This window comes from Capra hircus, chromosome 3 (genome assembly GCF_001704415.2).
Source record: "Capra hircus breed San Clemente chromosome 3, ASM170441v1, whole genome shotgun sequence".
Classification (NCBI taxonomy): Eukaryota; Metazoa; Chordata; class Mammalia; order Artiodactyla; family Bovidae; genus Capra; species Capra hircus.
In genome coordinates, this window is record NC_030810.1 from 82,489,057 (window position 1) to 82,501,233 (window position 12,177).

Sequence of the window (12,177 nt, forward strand, 5' to 3'; positions counted from 1 at the left end):
TTAATGGAAATAGTATATAATTAATTTAATTATGTTCTGAAATATATTTTATATATTGTATCTGTGTTTTGCTGCTGCTGCTAAGTTGTTTCAGTCGTGTTTGACTCTGTGTGACCCCACAGACGGCAACCCACCAGGCTTCCCCCGTCCCAGGCTTCTCCAAGCAAGAACACTGGAGTGGGCTGCCATTTCCTTCTCCGATGCATGAAAGTGAAAAGTGAAAGTGAAGTCACTCAGTCGTGTCTGACTCTTAGTGACCCCATGGACTGCAGCCCACCAGGCTCCTCCATTCATGGGGTTTTCCAAGCAAAAGAGTACTGGAGTGGGTGCCATTGCCTTCTCTGATGTGTGTTTTAAATGAGGATAAATTGTGGATTATCATTGAATAAATTCATCATTTTCTCATACTTGTGGAAAAGATATGAAAAAAAATTTGAGGACATGGAATGTTCCTCATTTGTCATTTTAGTCCAGTCTATCATCATGAGAAACACTGGACTGGAAGAAATACAGCTGGAATCAAGGTTGCTGGGAGAAATAACAATAACCTCAGATATGCAGATGACATCAACCTTATGGCAGAAAGGGCAGAGGAAATAAAAAGCCTCTTGATGAAAGTGATAGTGGAGAGTGAAACAGTTGGCTTAAAGCTCAACATTCAGAAAATGAAGATCATGGCATCTGGTTCCAACACTTCATGGGAAATCGATGGGGAAACAGTGGAAACAGTGTCAGACTTTATTTTTCTGGGCTCCAAAATCACTGCAGATGGTGATTGCAGCCATGAAATTAAAAGCCGCTTACTCCTTGGAAGGAAAGTTATGACCAGCCTAGATAGTATGTTAGAAACCAGGGACATTAATTTGCCAACAAAGGTCTGTCTAGTCAAGGCTATGGTTTTTCCAGTGGTCATGTATGGATGTGAGAGTTAGACTGTGAAGAAAGCTGAGCGCCGAAGAATTGATGCTTTTGAACTTTGGTGTTGGAGAAGACTCTTGAGAGTCCCTTGGACTGCAAAGAGATCCAACGAGTCCATTCTAAAGGAGATCAGCCCTGGGATTTCTTTGGAGGGGATGATGCTGAAGCTGAAGCTCCAGTACTTTGACCACCTCATGCGAAGAGTTGACTCATTGGAAAAGACTCTGATGCTGGGAGGGGATAGGGCCAGGAAGAGAAGGGGACAACAGAGGATGAGATGGCTGGATGGCATCACTGACTCAATGGACATGAATATGAGTGAACTCCGGGAGTTCGTGATGGACAGGGAGGCCTGTCTTGCTGTGATTCATAGGGCCACAAAAAGTCAGACAACTGAGTGACTGAACTGAACTGATCATAAGGCCTCGCCGAGAGATCCTCCTTCATTTCCCTTTTTCATCACACATTCCTTCCCTCTTTCCTTTCTTTGTAGTGAGTTAACAAATTTGGAGAAGCTCTATACAGTCAGCAAAAACAAGACCAGGAGCTGAATGTGGCTCAGATCATGAACTCCTTATTGCCAAATTCAGACTCAAATTGAAGAAAGTGGGGAAAGACACTAGACCATTCACGTATGACCTAAATCAAATCCCTTATGATTATACAGTGGAAGTGAGAAATAGATTTAAGGGACTAGATCTGATAGAGTGCCTGATGAACTATGGTCGGAGGTTCCTGACATTGTACAGGAGACAGGGATCAAGACCATCCCCATGGAAAAGAAATGCATAAAAGCAAACTGGCTGGCTGGGGAGGCCTTACAAATAGCTGTGAAAAGAAGAGAAGCAAAAAGCAAAGGAGAAAAGGAAAGATATAAGCATCTGAATGTAGAGTTCCAAAGAATAGCAAGGAGAGATAAGAAAGCCTTCTTAGTGATCAATGCAAATAAATAGAGGAAAACAACAGAATGGGAAAGACTAGAAATCTCTGTAAGAAAATTAGAGATACCAAGGGAACATTTCATGCAAAGATGGGCTAGATAAAGGACAGAAATGTTATGGACCTAACAGAAGCAGAAGGTATTAAGAAGAGATGGCAAGAATACACAGAAGAACTGTACAAAAAAGATCTTCACAACCCAGATAATACAATGATGTGATCGCTCACCTAGAGCCAGACATCCTGGAATGTGAAGTCAAGTGGGCCTTAGGAAGCATCACTAAGAACAAAGCTAGTGGAGGTGATGGAATTCCACTTGAGGTATTTCAAATCCTGAAAGATGATGCTGTGAAAGTGCTGCCCTCAATATGCCAGCAAATTTCAGAAAACTCAGCAGTGGTCACAGGACTGGAAAAGGTCAGTTTTCATTCCAGTTCCAAAGAAAGGCAATACCAAAGAATACACACACTACCACACAATTGCGCTCATCTTATATGCCAGTAAAATAATGCTCAAAATTCTCCAAGCCAGGCTTCAGCAATACGTGAACCTTGAACTTCCTGATGTTCAAGCTGGTTTTAGAAAAGGCAGAGGAACCAGAGATCAAATTGCCAACATCCGCTGGATCATGGAAAAAGCAAGAGAGTTCCAGAAAAACATCTATTTCTGCTTTATTGACTATGCCAAAGCCTTTGACTGTGTGGATCACAATAAACTGTGGAAAATTCTGAAAGAGATGGGAATACCAGACCACCTAACCTGCCTCTTGAGAAACCTATAGGCAGGTCAGGCAGCAACAGTTAGAACTGGACATGGAACAACAGACTGGTTCCAAATAAGAAAATTAGTACATCAGGGCTGTATATGGTCACCATGCTTATTTAACTTATATGCAGAGTACATCATTAGAAATGCTGGGCTAGACGAAGCACACGCTGGAATCAAGGTTTTCCAGGAGAATTATCAATAACCTCAGATATGCAGATGATGCCACCATTATGGCAAAAGTGAAGAGAAACTTGATGAAAGTGAAAGTGGAGAGTAAAAATGTTGGCTTAAAGCTCAATATTCAGAAAATGAAGATCATGGCATCCAGTCCATCACTTCATGGGAAATGGATGGAGAAACAGTGGAAACAGTGTCAGACTTTATTTTTTGGGGCTCCAAAATCACTGCAGATGTTGATTGCAGCCAGGAAATTTAGAGACACTTACTCCTTTGAAGGAAAGTTATGAGCAACCTAGATAGCATATTCAAAAGCAGAGACATGACTTGGCCAACAAAAGTCCGTCTAGTCAAGGGTATGGTTTTTCCAGTAATCATGTATGAATGTGAGGGTTGGACTGTGGAGAAAGCTGACCACCAAAGAATTGATGCTTTTGAACTGAGAATACTCTTGAGAGTCCCTTGGACTGCAAGGAGATCCAACCAGTCCATTCTAAAGCAGATCAGTCCTGGGTGTTCTTTGGAAAAACTGATGCTGAAGCTGAAACTCCAGTACTTTGGCTACCTCATGTGAAGAATTGACTCATTGGAAAAGACTCTGATGTTGGGAGGGTTTGGGGGCAGGAGGAAAAGCCACCGACAGAGGATGAGATAGCTGGATGGCATCACTGACTCGATGGACATGAGTTGAGTGAACTCCGGGAGTTGGTGTTGGACAGGGCGGCCTGGCATGCTGCTATTCATGGGGTCACAAAGAGCTGGACACGACTGAGTGACTGAATGGAACTGAACTGAACAAATATTGAGGACTTACTATGTACCTGGCCTTCAGAGAAGAAATGAAGTTTTCACAGTTTTAAAGTCTGGATCTGGAACAAGTTAACTCGGGCCTGGTTGGGGTAATAAATGCTTTTAAAATAAGGCATTTTGATCTAAGTAAGAAAGATTTATATTGATAATAAAGCTTCCCCAATAGCAGCAGCAAATGGGGCCTCTCTGACCAGCATCTCTTCTTAGCTTGGTGGACCTTAATGGTGACCATGTTCCCCATCCCAAAATGGTGGAATGAACACATGCTTAAGACTTCTCTTCAGGAAACTATTTCCAGATATTCTATCTAGAAGTTGCAAAAAGATTTCAAATTTATGTGTAATGATTATATATTGTAAAATTCTGTATACAACCATCCTTTTCTATCACATATGGATCCTCCAATAATTTTAATATCAATTCTACTTTATTTGTAAGATCATTTTCATTAAAGGAACTATGCAGAAGAGGCTGAAGTTAGTTTTTCTTCTGGGAGTGCTGTTCCCAGAGCACGCAAGCATATTAAAGATGCTGAGAGAATCAAAGGTGAAAATTTTAGAGGCTGTTGGAAGTATGGTATGAAAGCCAGTGGACTGAGACCAAGAGCAATAGATGGAGATAAACAGAAAGGTAAAATCAGATCACAGATTAAAAATTGAATACTAACTTCTATGCCCCACATCATTCTTGAAAATGTTACGTCATTGACTGCATACTTAAATGAATGTTTTATAATGTAAAGTCTGTCAGTTGTTAAAGATTACATTTTTGCAGTCTTGGTTACTACGAATAGTGCAATGTATATCCAGGCACATAATTTATCACTCATCCTTAACCTTTTATTTAAAGTTTTCATATATATGTCTGTAAGTGAGGTTGGTCTGTTCTTTATTCTTCTAGGATAACTCTGTAAATTTTAGTATCATATATTGGAAAAATATAATTTAAAATGAAATATTTTCCCAATTCAGAAAGTCTCTCCACAAAACCAGAAGAGAAAGAAGCAGTTTTAATAGTGAATAAACATCAAACAAGAAAATATGTAGTGGACATCTGGGGCAACCCACTAAAGGATCACAAAAACAGAAAGAAATCTTCCCCTTTATATAGCCAAGCAAATACACCCCATTACATACATGTTTTCAAGATAAACAATAACTAATCTTCAAATGAGAGAACTTGACAACATCATTTGTCTTGCATCAGTCAGTCAGTCAGTCAGTTCAGTCACTCAATCGTGTCTGACTCTGCGACCCCATGAATTGCAGCACGCCAGGCCTCCCTGTCCATCACCAACTCCTGGAGTTCACCCAAACTCATGTCCATCCAGTCGGTGATGCCATCCAGCCATCTCATCCTCTGTTGTCCCCTTCTCCTTCTGCCCCCAATCCCTCCCAACATCAGAGTCTTTTCCAATGAGTTAACTCTTTGCATGAGATGGCCAAAATATTGGAATTTCAGCTTTAGCATCAGTCCTTCCAAAGAACACCTGGGACTGATCTCCTTTAGAATGGACCGGTTGGATCTCCTTGCAGTCCAAGGGACTCTCAAGAGTCTTATCCAACACCACAGTTCAAACCCATCAATTCTTCAGTGCTCAACTTTCTTCACAGTCCAACTCTCACATCCATACATGACCACTGGAAAAACCATAGTCTTGACTAGATGGACCTTTGTTGGCAAAGTAATGTCTCTGCTTTTGAATATGCTATCTAGGTTGGTCATAACTTTCCTTCAGTAAGCGTCTTTTAATTTAATGGCTGCAATCACCATATGCAGTGATTTTGGAGCCCCCCAAAATAAAGTCTGACACTGTTTCCACTGTTTCCCCATCTGTTTGCCATGAAGTGATGGGACCAGATGCCATGATCTTAGTTTTCCTAATGTTGAGCTTTAAGCCGGTTCATCTTAAATTCACTTAGTGATTGGAGTGATCATTTTTGTTACCTTTTAGGCTTTATCTGTGGTGTTGGAGAAGACTCTTGAGAGTCCCTTGGACTGCAAGGAGATCCAACCAGTCCATTCTAAAGGAAATCAGCCCTGGGATTTCTTTGGAAGGAATGATGCTAAAGCTGAAACTCCAGTACTTTGGCCACCTCATGCGAAGAGTTGACTCATTGGAAAAGACTTTGATGCTGGGAGGGATTGGGGGCAGGAGGAGAAGGGGACGACAGAGGATGAGATGGCTGGATGGCATCACTGACTCGATGGACGTGAATTTGAGTGAACTCCAGGGGTTGGTGATGGACAGGGAGGCCTGGCGTGCTGCGATTCATGGGGTTTCAAAGGGTCGGACACAACTGAGTGACTGAATTGAAATGAACTGAACTGAACTGAAAGGGAAACAAAAACAAACTTCTCATTTCTTTATGTCAAGAGGTGGTTTTGCAACTTGGAAGAAGGCTCCTACTCAAATTAATTTCCTGCTCTCTCACAGAAGTGGGGAGGGACACTCTTTCTTGTTGATAACACTTAGAGATGGTACCCATATTCTTGGGAAGGACATTCCTTAGTTCTAAATTTGGCAGTTTCCGTATTCCCTTACAGTCTTTTCCCTCTCTTACTATAAAATAGTAACAGTACAACTTCTAATGATTTTCATTACTGTTATTATATGTCTCTGGGCAAGTTATAGATACCCAGCCAGTACACAGTAAAATATATAGCAAACCAATTGTCAAATAGCAATTAAATAATAGAATTATTGGATTTTTAGAACTCAGTACTTTATTTGCTTTCAGGGATTGACCTTTGAATGTATCATACCAATGGTGAATGGTAGAGTTAGTTTCCCAAATAGCAAATTATAAATGTTTTTTCTTAGCAATACATTAATTTGCAATTGTGTTGTCCTTATTGCTTGCATTTTCAAATAGATAACTATCAAAATGTCATTTGGTGATTCCTTATAAAGTCCTATTTTATTCAAACCTAAGGAATATCTCAACTATGGAGACTGAAAGTCTAAATTTTTATCTAGACATTGCCCTTGCAAAATTCAATAAATTCTGTCAGTCACAATTGTCATCACATTAATATGACAATTTAATTTTTTAGTAACTGTTCTATCATTTCCAATAGTTTTACTATTTCCTGGATATGAAATACAAGGGATGGTATCTGAGGCCATTATCTAATATTTAATATCTTATTATGAAGCACTTGTTGAAAGGTATATGTTGAACTTCCAGTGTTTAGGTATACTCTTACTTTAAGTCTTGAGGACAAAGCCTATGGGCTTTTGGTTTGTTTTCATTTTGACTTTGGGTCTAAATCAGTAATTATACTATTACAACAGCTAACTAAATCATATTTACCTTTGTTTATCCATCAGTATTGAGACTGAAGAGAATTTGCATCCTAAGGTTAATTGAGTGACTTTGAACCTGTTTTTTTGAAGTCTTTATCTGTAAATGACAGATTTCTGTTTGTGTATTAATCAGATGTTTTTCCTTTTTATATCATCTTTCGAAAAGATGTCAATTTTTTGTGTCAAATATAGGGCTTGAGTACCTGGACACAGGTTAATTGCTTTTACTTTATTGTTATCAATAATTACTAATGGAGATAGTCCCCTTTTTGCTTTATCAATAATCAGAGAACACAGGCAGAACACTCTTTGATATAAATTGTTAACAATATTTTTTGGATTTATCTTCTAAGACAAAGGAAACAAAAGCAAAAATAAACAAATGGTACCTGATTAAACTTATATCCTTTTGCATAGCAAAGGAAACCATCAACAAAATGAAAATATTGTATGGGAGAAAATATTTGCAAATAATATGACTGATAGGGATTAATATCCAACTAGATAAGCAGCTCACACAAGTCAATTAAAAAAAAAACAACTCAATTAAAACTGGTCAAAAGATTTAAACAGAAATTTTCCCAATAATGACTTACTAATGCCCAGGAAACACATGGAAAGATGCTTACCATCACCAAATCATCAGAAAAATGCAAATCAAAACCACTATGAGATATCGCCTCACACCTGTCAGAATAGCTATAATCAAAAAGACTAAAAATAACAGATGTTTGTGAAGATGTAGCAAAAATGGAACCCTAGTAGACTGTTGGTGGGAATGTAAATTGGTGTAGCCACTATGGAATACATTATGGAAGTTCCTCAAAAAACTAAAAATGAAACTCCTATATAATCCAGCATTTAAACTCTTGGGTATATACATCTAAGGAAATTGAAAACACTAATTTGAAAAGATGCATGCACCCCAATGTACATAGCTGCATTATTTACCAATAGCCAGAGGATGGAAGCCCTCTAAGTATCTATCAAAGGATGAATAGATAAAGAAAAAGTCATGCATATAATACCTGTAGGGCACTATGATTAGTGAAATGAATCAGAGAAAAATAAATACTGTATGTTATTAATTATATGTAGAATCTGAAAACATAAAGCAAATGAATATAACAGAAGTGAAATAGACTCACATATACAGAGAACAAAGTAATGGTTACCAGTGGGTAGAGTTAAATGGGGAGGGACAAAATAGGCATTAGGAGATTATGAGGTACAAAGTACTATGATCAGCCACAGGAGCTTTGACTTGCTCTGTTTCCGAACTGGGCCTGTTCACCTTTCCTTAAGCAACTTGGTGATCTCTGCTCCCAGGAGTTCACCATGTTGATCTCCATAATTAGCACACGGTAGTTCTATCAGAGGTTTTGTTTTCTCTTCAAATGCTAGGACCCAATGTTTACAATATTAGGACCCACTGTTTACAATATTGTACTAGTACCCAGATACATTGTGCATTTTTTGGGTTTTCTTTCTTTTTTTTTTTTTTTCAATGTTTCATTCTTTTTTTTGGTAGTTCCTTATCTGCACAATGAGCTGACTTATAGATTTTAAAACTGTGAGCTGCAGCTGATAAATACTGTAAGTGTTAGACTTCAGTTGAGCAATATTTCAATTTGTTTGGTGAAGCCTTTTGGACTGGGAAGCAAAGAGTATAACAAAGCCACAGTATCAACTTTGCAGTGTTCTCAAGTTTCTGAGGCCACCAGCAAGTCATCTACATTTTGAACACTTATAGGTCCCTTTGGTGAGACAAATTTCTTTTGAGTTCTCCTGTAAGTGACTAGAAAAACATGTAGAAAAGTACTTAAGCCCTTTGACATAATATAGACTCTGTCATAAGTAAGAGTAAACTATAATTTAGATCCTTCCTCTAGCAGAACATGAAGAAATAGAAAAAAGTCAGAACCTCAGTAAATTATAAAGAAATATTTTGCAGACAGTGCTACCCAAGTCAATATTGAGAATGTTTGCAGAGTTGGGAGCTACACAGGTTAATGGCAAGATTTTGTACAAATCTCCATAGTGGTTAATTAACTTTACCAAATTTACCTTCCTCTTTTATTCAAAATATAATATTATAGACTAGTGTCCTATTTAAAATGATCTTTATTGTATTATCATTTTATTTCTTTGAATTGAAACATTGATGAAAGATATTATTTTACATATGACCATGGATTATTATCTTGGTAAACTATTTTTATCATCTATATCTCAAATTAAATGAGTCTCATCATTTGCTGGGACTCAAAGTGATGTATTGATTTGTTCAGATCACAGTACTTTTCCAGCAAGGCTGTGAGAGAATGCCACTTTCTGTCATAGCTCAAAGCAATGTAACTCAGGATGCTTTTCCAGGCTGGCACAAGATTGCCACTTTCTATCATAACCTTTTACTTTCAGAAGATACATATTTAACTAATGCAAACACCTTTTTCCCCAAGGAACCCCACAGACTTTCAATCTGAAGTACAGGACAGAATAGCCTTTAAGTTATATAGTAAGTCTCTCTCCAGTTAGATTTACAAGAAGATCAAGAGAAAATAAAAACACACATTTCTCAGAAAGAAGACCTACCTGTATGGTAAAAGCAGAAGAAAAGGAAGTAGAGGCTGACCTGAAATACCAGAATTGTATTGATCCGTCACCCAAATGGAAAGATAAATTTCTGAGTAAGTTTTAGAATAAGTAGCACCAATATCACCAGTTCTCACCTCTGAGGTTCCCTAAGTCTGTTCGTTTTAAGACAACAATTCCCTGATTTTCTGGGCTTTCCTGATTTTCATGTGATTGTAGTTCCTGCATCCCCCAGAGTCTCTTTCTATAACTTTTTTCCAGTGAGCTGGCTTTTTGCATTAATGACATACCATCTCCTTTCTTCCTTTTATAGGCTGAGCAAAGTAAGAATTATTCCCATTAGTAATGAGTTTTAACTAAGCAGCCATCATTGTACTCTTTAATTTCTTTCTGTTTTTCTATAGATTGTCCCCAAACTGAATAGCTGCTATTAAAATTTGAGTAACAATCTGTTCTTGCCATTCTACCACCTTTTTCTTAATTTGAGTTTAGATAATTGGTGACAGAGCCAGACAAAGATTACTAAGGACTAGAGTACAGATTTGATCTGCCCCCGGCGTCCCTGCCAGTGACTCCTGAAAAAGCTTAAACAGTCTGCTGATGTAAATCAGTGGGGTATTCACCTCTCTTCTGGGTACATGGCTGCAACTCCTTCAAACTCGTCTTCAGTGGAGAGGCTTCAAATACTATCTTTAGCAATGCCTCTTGATGGATTTCTAACCCCTGCAGTACTTCAATAATTGTGGAAGGTGGTGGAAAGTCAGCTTTCCATGGCTAGTATACTCCTTGATTTGGTGATCTTCCAGACCCCAATGTACTTGCTCTATCAAGTGCAAAATCTCTGGTTGCAGAATTCCATGCAGTAGTCAGTGTATACCGCTGTTTATGAGGCAGTAAGCTGAAAGCATGCTGCAGAGGGCTTTCACAAATTTCTGGGGCACAGGGAAAGGAACCCTTAAAAAGTAATGTCAGTGCTGTGATGAACATTGGGGTACACATGTCTCTTTCAATTCTGGTTTCCTCGGTGTGTATGCTCAGCAGTCAATGTATGGCAAAACCAATACAGTATTGTGAAGTAAAAAAATTAAATTAAAAAATATAATAAAAATACTAAAAAAAAAAAAAAAAGTAATGTCATCTAACAAGAAAGGCATGTGACTTACCCCAGAGGCCTGGCTACCTTCACAATGACATTAGCTTCATTGGTGATGCAAATAGGAAGAGCTGCTCTTCCTTACACTGAGGAAGGAAACCATGTTTCTTTTTCTGCATTGATGTTTGTCAGTTGAACTCCTTACCTCATTGTTTGCATCTTTGAAGGAAGTAGTGTGTCTTCTCCGCGTCCTGCTATCTTCGTATGCCACATTTTTATTCAAGTTTTCAGGGATTTCCAGGTAAGTGTCTTTACCATGTCCATTTTCCTAGCTTCCTGGTGTGTGGATAATACGGACTCTTGGAGGTGGAATCTGTGCTAGGCTAAGAGACCCATAAATCTGTCCTGAAAGGGAGAAGGTAATTCATTTCTGGTTAAAGATATTATGCTCTTGTCTGTCTATGAGTGGAAATCCAACAATGAAGGGAACTTCCTATTATCTCCCCCTTCTCTTCATTGGTTAGTTTGAAGCAGGGAGAAATAACAACATGCAGGGAAAACAGAGACAGCAGGGAAATTCTCCTTAGGCCTTTCACTACAAATACTGGGAATATCATACAAAATTTACAATATAAGCTTCAGGAAGGTAAATAAGAATTATGCTTCTGGCTAATTAAATAGTGCTTGAGTACTCTGAAAATGTAATAAGTGTTAAAGGGTATTTTAAATAAATATTAATATCATATCTATGCAAAATGGAGCTAAAACATGGAAGTTGGTCATCTTTATCCAAGAAGTGACTAGTTGGCCTATTGTGTTCCATTAATTCCTTTTTCGTATAGAATTGCATTGCAAAATTAATCTCACTTTATTAAAAAAAAAACTTCAGTATCTTCGACTTTGAAAGGAAGCTATTTTCTCTTGCATCTAAATAAATTCACAAAGGATTCTGATTTGTGTTGGGAGAAATTGTTTTGAAATATAGCTTAGGTTTTATTGGCAAGTTAAAGAATAGTCTTTTTCAGCTTAGAGCATAAACTGAAATTAAGCAATGATTTTTCCATGATTCTTTTTTGTTTGGCAATACTTTATAAAGTTTAAAATCTGATAGAGATGAATGGGAAATATATGTTTATTATAAAACTTTTCTGAAAGAAAGAAAATTGTACAACCTTTACAGCAAAAGGAAGTTTATTTTAATTAATATTGTAACAATTTATACCCTGTTTTCTTCACTGGAAATAGAAAGCTAAGGGATCATAGCTTACAGTTTTTCCAACTACAGTCCAGGGTTCCTTGTTTTAATAGCCAAAATGATTATAAAAGAAATAGAAATGAAAATACTGCATGTTGCAACATTAAATTTGTTTGAACCCAAATAATAAGATTTCTCCAAATCAAATCAGGTCCCTTGACCATAATGATATTAGGTCCCAAAATGATCCTGATAAAGTGAGGGATCCTCCCTAAACTACAAAGTACACATGGTCTCTAAGTTGGATTGACTCTGAATATGACTTTCATGTTATTCAAACCATAAGATCTTTTATCAGATAATTAATAGCCA